Below are 11,058 nucleotides of genomic sequence, written 5' to 3' on the forward strand. Positions count from 1 at the left end.
ATATATAAACTTTTAATTGTGCGGAAAAGTTCTTAAGTACGGGAGAAATTAAACAAATTAAGTTTTTAATTCCATCTACTTTAATCGCTATTTAGTATTCTGGGAAGCTAAGACCGGGTGGGCAGTTATGAATTGATGAGTGAAAGCGAATCAGTCTCTCGAAAACCATTAGCTACACCTTTTCAATTGTTCCAAAAATCAAGAGAACGTGGTGGTTACGACAAATGCAGGTGATATTTTGTATTGCGAAAGATCAGAATAATACTGGCAACGAGCTGAATTGAACCTCAAAAAATCCACAATTATGGGACAGATCCTCTGATTTTAATATGTCTGAAATGTAACGGTTGACGCTTAAATAGACAAGAATGCAAACAAGATGTTACAGACTAACTTATCCAATAGCAACCAATATAATCACAGTGGATGTTGATTCAGTATGCAAGTTTTGGATCGTACGTTCTTCTTGATGTCACCAAACATACATATCTTTCTTTATATAGACACGGCATTACTCTGTAGAGATGACGCGCCGCCATTTATGAGTGCAGGATGGTAATTGATTACACCACCACTGAAGGTGTTCCTGCCTGTGATGTATCGTTGCTAACTTGCAACCATGCAAACTTCGTTTAATACGCTGGTTGTCCCTCACTGTTTTGAACATCATCGAACTGTTTCATCAGAAACGTATTGTCTCACAAATGACTTCCTCATTCGTAATGTGGTTGTGCCAAGCAGATAATATATTTACCTTCTTAGTGGATATCCGCTGAACTCAGCGTTTCGTATGAATTTATCGATTCAATATTTTGAGAGATCCAAATTTCAACAAACCATGGAAATTTTAAGAGATATTTACTTCGTTTCCATCTGCAGACCAGTGGAATTTGTGCTTGCGGTGATGCTGATGAAGATGCTGAACATATTCTTCTTCACTGTAGTCTGTATGCGAGTGCTCGAATGAATTTAAAGACTGATTTGAGACGTCTTTCTATTTGTTGGCCACCTGTCCTATCAGAACTGGTCAAAAGTATTGAAAGTCTTGCGGAATTTTATTTTTAACGTAAATTTGTAAATTTTTCTCCTTTTGTTTTCTACTTACAACTGTAAGCCTCATGCTATACTTTGTGGTGCATGAGGTATACTAGTAAGTCGTATACTGAGTATAAGTCATGATATATACTAGTAAGTCGTTTAAATAAAAAAAATATTTTGAGAGATCTCGGTCAACCCGAGCAGCAATAATATAACAGCAACCCTCTCCAGTCTTTATTTGATCACTTGCTTGTAGAAATTTTTTTATTCAATACAGCTTTTTGAGCAACAATTTGTACACGCAAAAGCAAATCGGTTTGTTAAAATTGCTGTTGAACATCTGTTTTTATACGTATCGACACTTTTCCCCATATTATAGGTATCGCCACTGTCGCCTGCTTCAAATGAATGTGCTGAAAATCTGATCATTCGCATTAAAAAAAACATGTTTTATCTGCCATTCAAATTTTCCGAGTGTGGCGTGTCATCTTCTTGATGTAGTAACTTTAATCACCAGTAGCTCAAATTGTTGAAATAAAGCGGTTGTGTCAACTCTTAGATTGAATATTAAAGCATCTCGAGCTAAGTGAATGAGAATTCTTAAATTCTGGACGTATAAAATAAAACTCAACTTTCACTCTCCTTTTTTGACTCAGTAACAACAAAAACTCGAGTGTTCTCTGTGTGTTTGTGTAAATGAAAACTAGTAATCTATATTTTATTTCTTTTATTCATTTCGATTAAACAAAGACAAACGTTAAATGAGTAGTCCCCCCCCNCCCCAAAAAAAAAACTGAAGCGGAAGTTTATTTATGTTACTGTGAATGACTGAAATGGTTGGTTGTTGACTTCCACCGGTGAATGTTGACAATCACATAGTCACTTTGGTGAATGTCTGAAATATATACTAGGTCTAGTTAAGTGTCACTGCCCGGTATGCCCTACACTAATGGTTTTTGAAGGTTCAGTGCCACTGCACGGTATACATTTAAACGGTATTCCGAACACTGATGTTTCTCCTAATCTATCCTCATCAGATATTAAAATATCGAATTAATATAATCGACTCAACGAATAAATTAATAGCAAATCGAATATTACAAATATTTCGGACACTCAAAATAGTGATTGTTGACATTTCACCGGTGAAAGTCGACATTCTTTTGATTTTGTTCATTTATGTTAACATGTATACTAGAGAATGTAAAGGTTTCATTTACTTCAGATGAATAATATCAACGTTTTTCACCGGCTCAAAAATTTCATTCTCAAGACTCACCAGACGCGAATGAAGAAAACAAATTTGAAAAAGAAAACACTAAGTTTCCAATGAGAACGTGAAAAATAATTTCCATTCGAAACAAAATTGGAGATTTTTTTAATGGTGTTATAAATAAAAGAAAATTTAGAAGAAAAATAATACATTAACAAACCTTAATAAAATGCTTAATGCTTTTCCAGTCCATAATGTTGTTTCTGCTGAAATAATTTTATAAGCATTCCGATGTCGCTTCAGATATTAACCAGTTTGAGATTTAAAAGTTTTGTATTCCACATTATTTTATTATTGTATTTTTGTAGTTTTCTCAATATTTTATGGTTATCAGTTGTTATATAATAATATTGCATCGTAAGTATATTATTTTAAAAAATGCTTTTTGAAGTACTCTGTGTGCTACGGGTAAACTATTTTGCTCTAAAAATGTAGAGATTCGAAATCATGAGAGAAAGCAAATCTAGGGTTCATGAAGAAAAAAAAAGTATAAAATGAATTGCTTCGCTGATTAACAATATTCGTGAAACCTATAGTAATATAGCTCATTAGCTTAAACTATTTATTATAAGAAGCTCATTCTATAATCAACTTTTAGGTGGTGTTTTAAAATTGATACAATAGCATAATATGGTATTAACAATAAGTCTCATTTCTTTATTAATATTAAATTTGACATCTATCTCGCTTCAATGGTAAACAGAACAAGTCTTATCTCATTTCAGTCATCTATCTGCTTTATTTGAAGATTAAATGAAATAGTAGGTATTTAATGAAATAGTTTGATTATAAAATTTANTATATATATACACTTTAATTGCTATTTAGTAGTCTGGAAAGCTAAGACCGGGTGGGCAGTTATGAAATAAAATTGATGAGTAAAAGCGAATCAGTCTCTCGAAAACCATTAGCTACACCTTTTCAATTGTTCCAAAAATCAAGAGAACGTGCTGGTTACGACAAATGCAGGTGATATTTTGTATTGCAAAAGATCAGAATAGTACTGGCAACGAGCTGAATTGAACCTCAAAGAATCCCCAATTAATGGACAGATCCTCTGATTTTAATGTCTGAAATGTAACAGTTGACGCTTAAATAGACAAGAATGCAAACAAGAAGTTACACACTAACTTATTCAATAGCAACCAATATAATCACAGTGGATGTTGATCCAGTATGACAAATGCAAGTTTTGGATCGTAGGTTCTACTTGATGTCACCAAACACGGTTGCATACAGATCTTTCTTTACATAGACACGGCATTACTCTGTAGAGATGACGCACCGCCATTTATGAGTGCAGGTTGGTCATTGATTACACCACCACTGAAGGTGTTCCTGCCTGTGATGCATCGTTGTTATCTTGCAACCATGCAAACCTTGTTTACTACGCTGGTTTGCCCGCACTGTAAACATCATCGAACTGATTTATCAGAAACGTTTTGTCTCACAAACGACTTCCTCACTCGCAATGTAGTTGTAGGTAATATAGTAATATATTATCTGCCTTCCTACAACTATATATATATATATATAATATAGGTATAGCAGGTAATATATATATGTATAGTTGTAGATAGGCAGATAATATATCTACCTTCTTAGTGGAGGTCTGCTGAGCTCAGCGTTTCGTATGAATTCATCTATTCAATATTCTGAGGGATCTTGATCAACCCGAGCAGCAATAATATAACCGCAACCCTCTCCAGTCTTTATTTAATCACTTGCTTGTAGACACTTTTTCATTCAGTACAGCTTATTAAGCAACAATGTGTACATACAAAAGCAAATTAGTTTGTTAAAATTGCTGTTAAGCATCTGCTTTTATACGCATTATAGATATCGCCACTGTCACTTGCTTTAAATGAACGTACTGAAAATCTAATCATTCGCATTAAAAAAACCATGTTTTATCTGCCATTCCAATTTTACGAGTGTGACGTGTCATCTTCCTGATATAATAATTTTAATCACCATTAGTTCAAATTGTTAAAATAAAGGGGTAGCGTCAACTCTTAGATTGGATAATAAAGCATCTCGAGATAAGTGACGGAGAACTCTTAAATTCTGTACATATAAAATAAAACGTAACTCTCACTCTCCTTTTTTTGTCCCAGAAACTACAAAAACTCGAGTGTTCTGTGTATGTGTTTTTATCCAAGAAAATTAAAACTAGTAATCTATATTTTATTTCTTTTATTTATTTCGATTAAACGAAGACAAACGTTAAATGAGTAGTCCCAACCCCCACCCCACCCCAAAAAAAACTGAAGCGGAAGTATATTTATGTTACTGCGAATGACAGAAATGGGTGGTTGTTGACTTCCACCGGTGAATGTTGACAATCACTTTGGTGAATGTCCGAAATATATACTAGGTCTAGTTAAGTGCCACTGCCCAGTATGCCCCACACTAATGGCTTTTTAAGGTCAAGTGCAACTGCTCGGCATGCATTTAACCGGTACTTTGAACACTGATGTATCTCCTAATCTATCCTCAGCAGATATTAAATATCGAATTAATGCAATCGACTCTAACGAATAAATTAATACCAAATCGGATATTACAAATATTTCGGGCATTCACCATAGCGATTGTTGACGGTCGACATTCTCTTGATTTTGGTCATTCACGGTAACATATATACTAGAGAATGAAAGGGTATGATGAATAATATCAATGTTTTTCACCGGCTCAAAAATTTCATTCTCAAGACTCACCAGACGTGAATGAAGAAAACAAATTTGAAAAAGAAAACGCAAAGTTTCCAATGAAAACATGGAGAGAAAAAATTTCGAAAAATAATTTTTATTCGAAGCAAAATTGGAGATTTTTTTTAAATGAATTTATAAATAAAAGGAAATTTAGAAGAAAAATAATATATTAACAAACCTCAATATAATGCTTAATACTTTTCCAGTCCATAATGTTGTTGTTGCTGAAATAATTTTATAAGCATTCCGATGTCGCTTCAGATATTAACCTGTTTGAGATTTAAAAGTTTTGTATTCCACATTATTTTATTATTGTATTTTTGTAGTTTTCTCAATATTTTATGGTTATCAGTTGTTATATAATAATATTGCATCGTAAGTATATTATTTTAAAAAATGCTTTTTGAAGTACTCTGTGTGCTACGGGTAAACTATTTTGCTCTAAAAATGTAGAGATTCGAAATCATGAGAGAAAGCAAATCTAGGGTTCATGAAGAAAAAAAAAGTATAAAATGAATTGCTTCGCTGATTAACAATATTCGTGAAACCTATAGTAATATAGCTCATTAGCTTAAACTATTTATTATAAGAAGCTCATTCTATAATCAACTTTTAGGTGGTGTTTTAAAATTGATACAATAGCATAATATGGTATTAACAATAAGTCTCATTTCTTTATTAATATTAAATTTGACATCTATCTCGCTTCAATGGTAAACAGAACAAGTCTTATCTCATTTCAGTCATCTATCTGCTTTATTTGAAGATTAAATGAAATAGTAGGTATTTAATGAAATAGTTTGATTATAAAATTTATTGGAGTCGTTAAAAACCACAGAACATAATAATTATATAGAATTCAAGAACCGTCATTAAGCAGAATAAATTGAATTCAATGGATCAGAAATAGAAAAACATTGTGAATGTAATATTTTGAATATTGTTATAGATGATTCTCTGAATGATAACAAGTAGAATGTGTTTATACTTTGGGAAATAAGTGGTAATGACTTTGAATAAGTACACAGAAAATGAATGATGATGAAGAATGTCTTTGATTTTACGAAAAAATTAAATGGTTTTCAATTTGAAAGTAATGAGTCCTATTTCATGTCATGTAAGTCATATTTTCCTGTAGGAGGATTTCAAATTTTAATTAAATGTTTGTATTTTTAAGTTATTTTAAAATCGGAATTGAATATAAAAATGATCATTGAAATTTTGAGATACAATTAAGTCTGAGACTGTATCTGTCTTTACATATTCTCTGTGATGTTTAAGTTTTTAAAACTAATTTGGAATAACACATTTTGATGTTTATCAAAACAAGTAAAGGTTAAAACCATGTTATAAAAGAAAAATAATTTTGTATATTATTAATGATTTAATGATGTTCTATTTTTGAAACTGAAATTCATTTTTCAATTTTTTTTCTGTATCAATTTCATTTCTTTTAATTTTTCGAAAATGTACAACTTTTCTATCTACAGTATACTCTCGATAGCTCGAAGACATTGCGCTGTCAAAAAAATATTTTTCCCCTTCGCATTACATATCCACTCATAATGTTCATTTGAATTCCTACGTCGACGCATTTCTTCTTGAAAGCTTTATATCGCGAATTTTTTTCGAAATAGAAAATGAATTTTTTTCACACATCACAATGTAAGTTCATTGTAAACCCATTATTTTCTATTGAATGCATCATTATTTTTGTCTCACTTTCAAAAATAAAATCATAATCGTTTTGTTTAGAGTTATAGTCAAGTATACTTACATACATATTTAATAGTAGTTATTAGTTATATGTTTCATGACTCTACTTTTTAGAGTCATATTTTTCAGAAGATACTCTTTTTCATTTTAGAACATATTTAGTTCTGTTCTTGTTATTTCGATATTTTCTTAGCGTCCCTTCCACTTTGGGGTATCGAGAGCATACTGTATTTTTAATGACAATAGTTTTGTGATTTAACACTTTAAAGTAACGCGGAACCCTACTGGTATAAATTTGAACACACTATTTATCTATACATATCATAACAGTTAAAACAGTTTAAAATTCACCCATTAAAATATGGAATTGAATCACTTGATTTCAGATAGAAAAAATAATTAAAGAAACCCAACTCTGTTTTTAAGAAGAAGAAAAGAAAAAAGTTCCGATGAATGGCAGAAAAAGCGCGCGTGACAGAACAGAAATGATCGCTTACCTTGCGCAGCCAAGTCCAAGGTTTCGTGCCGAGGCGCAGACCACATTGTGAGGGCCTTCGATGGAAGGGGACCTCGACGATCGCACGCCCTCTCGTGCCTCGATCTCCAGACTCGATGATACATCCCCCTTCGGAACAGTTCTTTAATGAGAATTAACAGCCAGGATATTAATGACACTAAGCGATGGCATTAAATAACTTTTCTCGATACTCTTTTATTATGACGCATTCATTTGTTTTTTCATAACACTGCACGAAAAAAAAATCTCTGCATAATATGAATTACAAAGAGGATTTAATTTTTTTCTAGAGCAGCGTTTTGCTGTCGAACTTCTTATTTCAGAGATGGTTCAAATGATGCGCATAAGAAAATGGACATAAATTGAAATACGCGTTTGAAAAATTAGAACGCAACTAAAAATGCGTGTTTAAGAAAAGTGCTTGAAATGGATGTTAAAAAAACGTTTACCGAACGTTTACCGAAATTCACGTTTGAAAAATTTGGACAGATCTAAAAATTTATGTTTAAGAAAAGTGAACAATCTTTAATATGCATATCTAAAACAAATGGATATTTACCGAAATGCACGTTTAAAAACATCAAATGCGTCGTAAAGATAATTAATTTGAAGTGCACATTTTTTTTTTTCAAATAGAAATTTCTCAAAATACGCAGTTGAAAAATTTGGGCATAGATAAAATAGCGTGTTTGAGAATTGATACGTCTCAAAATTATTGGAAACAAGTTTTAAAAAAATTTGGATATTTCTCAAAATGAGCTTTTGAAAAAGGAGAGCAGCATTTGATTACTTTTTCTAAACAATTATCTTGTAAAAATATTAACTAGTGAGTAATGATTATGGGTAATGTGAGAAAAAAAACTAAGCGAATTTTCAAATAGTTTTTTTTAAATTAATGATAGAGTAACATAGGTGTTTAATATTTGGGCCCATTGTTTAATATTTAATCGGAGCATTTTAAGCAATGTTCAGTTTCATTATACTTTAAAAAAAGTTTTCAACACTTTAGTGGATTTTTGACAGTATAAAGCTAAAGTGAAGAAAAAAAATTATAAGTTTTTTGGAAGAAACTAAAAGACGTTTACCTTTAGTTGAGAACTAACTTTGAGGTTCATCTCATAAATAACTATTTTTAACATTAATTCCACCCTCAATATTAAAGTGATCGCCAATGTGATTTTTTTAATTCATAGGTATTACTATTAGTGAGTAATGTTTACTCTCAATTTTACTGAAAAGAAGAAAAAAAGTGGACTAGTGTTTCATTATTATGATTTGTTTGACGAAAACAAGACAATTCTAGCTACCAAAATCCAAATAATAAAAGGAAGAATTTATGTGTATGTGTCTCCATTCTCCTAAATTAAGAACCGTTTTGTGAAAGGGTATTAATGAATGGACAACTGGTGTAAGAGACATTTTTAGTTAACGATCCTAAAATGGTTGAAAAATGCAAACTCGAAAATTCGGGAGGCATGCGAGACAAACAAATTTTTCTCATGAGTTTAACGTTTCGTATTGTCAGAAACTAAACTGAAAACGAATTTTTTCAATTATTTAAAGCATAACATCACTGATATTTGCAGCTTACAACTCTATTTCGTCAAAAATCAGTTACTCTAGAAGTTAATTGCTGTTGTTTTTTTCAATGAGATACCTGCAAGTGTCGTAGTGTAGTTATTTCGATCCAGATTGGTTTTTGTAACGTAGCATTTGTTTGCGTTAGCAACTATTCTTTCCATTCTATTTCGAGTATGTCAAGCCCGTCAAGTAACACACACTACATTCTTTCGCAAAGATTCCTTTACGGAGATTTCTATTCTTTCACTTTATATTTCTAACTTAACACAAAGATCGACACGAAGTCATGTAGAATATAAACTAAGTAATTATGCGTCGAAATTGCCAAGTACACAAAACAAAAATATATCACGGTTACAATAAAATGCATAAACAAATAATAAATCTAAGTTTAGTAAAAGAAGTAGACGAAAAAGAATAACTCAAGCTTAACTCAACTTTAATTCGCCATTTTCCTTACAGACGATCAGCGGGCACTGACGTCATAGGTCACATGTGTGGGTGTATGTGATCTTCTTCTTCTTGAAGTGCAAGTACGCAGTTATTATTATTATTATTGTTGTCAGAAAAGCTCATGTAAAAAAAAATGAAGATACTACGTGAAAACGAAGTTACCAAATAAGTCATCTGAGACCACTTTCGCTCAGAGTTAACCTCTTTAAACGCGTTTTTATAAACATAAAATCTACGGTAATTAAAACAAGAAATATTGAATTCTGTAGTCAAAGGAAAATCCTTTAGGAAAAATTGCTTCATTGTGGTTAATTTTAACTGAATCAGCTATTATCAGAGGAATGATAAAAAATATACTTGAAATAAGTTTTGCTGAATTGGAATTCTAAAAACGAGATTTGCATAATTTAACAATGTAAACTCATCGGAAAAACCGAGAAACAATAAAAAAGAAAAAAGATTTGAATTATGTTAATTTGTAATGTCGGCATATGCCTGTCAGTTTTATGCATGATCTTACAGTATTGATTTGATGATATCTGGGAATAAATTGTTCGTGCTATTGATGCAAGTACTTGATCTTATCTAATTAGGTGTGGTGATGTCAAATCTCAAATTAGCTCTTTTCGGAAAGCTACAAATATTTTACAAAATGATATTTTTAGTTCAGTTTATTTTTTTGCCTGAATGTACGAGCGTATAGGCTTATATGATCTTTATACAGTTTCTCTGCACCTTAAAAAATAAAACTTCAGACAAAATGCAAAGAACCTTAATGTTTCATATCATAAACTGAAATGTATTATCGCCTTCTCCCTACCACTCCCTACGTAGAAGAAAAGTGGGGGCACTTAGTATTTACTCAACTGAATTTCAAAGAAAATCCTAGTTAGGAATATATATTATTAATTGCATAAAAACTGTAGCTTGAAGAGAGGAACCGATTGCAGATTTGAAATCAGCTACCCGAAAATATATAAGATTTGCTCAAAAAAACCGTAAAACGATTAACAAAAATATATTCCCCCGTGTTATTTTTGAATATTTTTTATATCGATGATGGAAGCCGTAATGGTTCAGGAGATAAAGCGACCGTCATCCAATGTGGTGAACCTGGTTCGAATCTCAGTGATGGCTGGTCGTTACGAATTCCGCATCCGGCTTGCGCCGACCACAGAGCTGACGTGAAATATCCTCAGTGGTAGACAGATCATGAGTTCATGAGATCAAGTCCCTTGCCGTCAAGCAAACAGTGGGAATTTTTCGTGGTTTCCTTTCCATGTAACGAAAATGCGGATTAGTCCCTGGTTCCATCAAATAGTTCTCCACGAAGGCAAATTTCTCCCAATACCTGATCCAGGAATCTCCTTAATTTCCGGACTGGGTTCAGAATGACAAGGCTATGGAGTTGAACATTAATAGTCGTAAACCCAAAAAACTGGGTCGGCTGTTTAACCACGGATAGAAAATAAAATAAAATAAATCGATGATATAGAGTTAACCCGTAAGAAAGAAAGATATACAGCTAATTTTTCAATAATGTAAACATTTATATTTGTATTTGAAGTCACATCTCAATGCGTTTTTTAGAGTTAAAGTGGTAAATAGCAAAAAAATATCTACTTCTTATAAAAATATATTTGTTATCACTTTTTTATAAACAGATGACTTTTGGCGTCTGAGCATTCATGGGTCTTAAAGGGCAACTAAAATATATTTTACCGAATATATACCTAAATTTGCTAAACCTTCAGTCTATTTGTAAC

At 31.9% G+C, this 11,058-nt stretch overlaps 1 protein-coding gene across 1 annotated transcript in view; it reads right to left on the reverse strand.

The window, feature by feature from the left end:
• The window catches only part of LOC107439048 (adenylate cyclase type 8), a 209,941-nt gene extending 202,626 nt beyond the window's left edge, over positions 1–7,315 (reverse strand). The window contains exon 1 of the mRNA XM_071181577.1: positions 7,239–7,315. The gene's annotated coding sequence lies outside the window, so the exon portion shown is untranslated. The remainder of the gene's footprint in view (positions 1–7,238) is intronic.
• Positions 7,316–11,058: the final 3,743 nt, after the last annotated feature.

The sequence above is a fragment of the Parasteatoda tepidariorum genome, chromosome 6, assembly GCF_043381705.1.
Source record: "Parasteatoda tepidariorum isolate YZ-2023 chromosome 6, CAS_Ptep_4.0, whole genome shotgun sequence".
Lineage (NCBI taxonomy): Eukaryota > Metazoa > Arthropoda > Arachnida > Araneae > Theridiidae > Parasteatoda > Parasteatoda tepidariorum.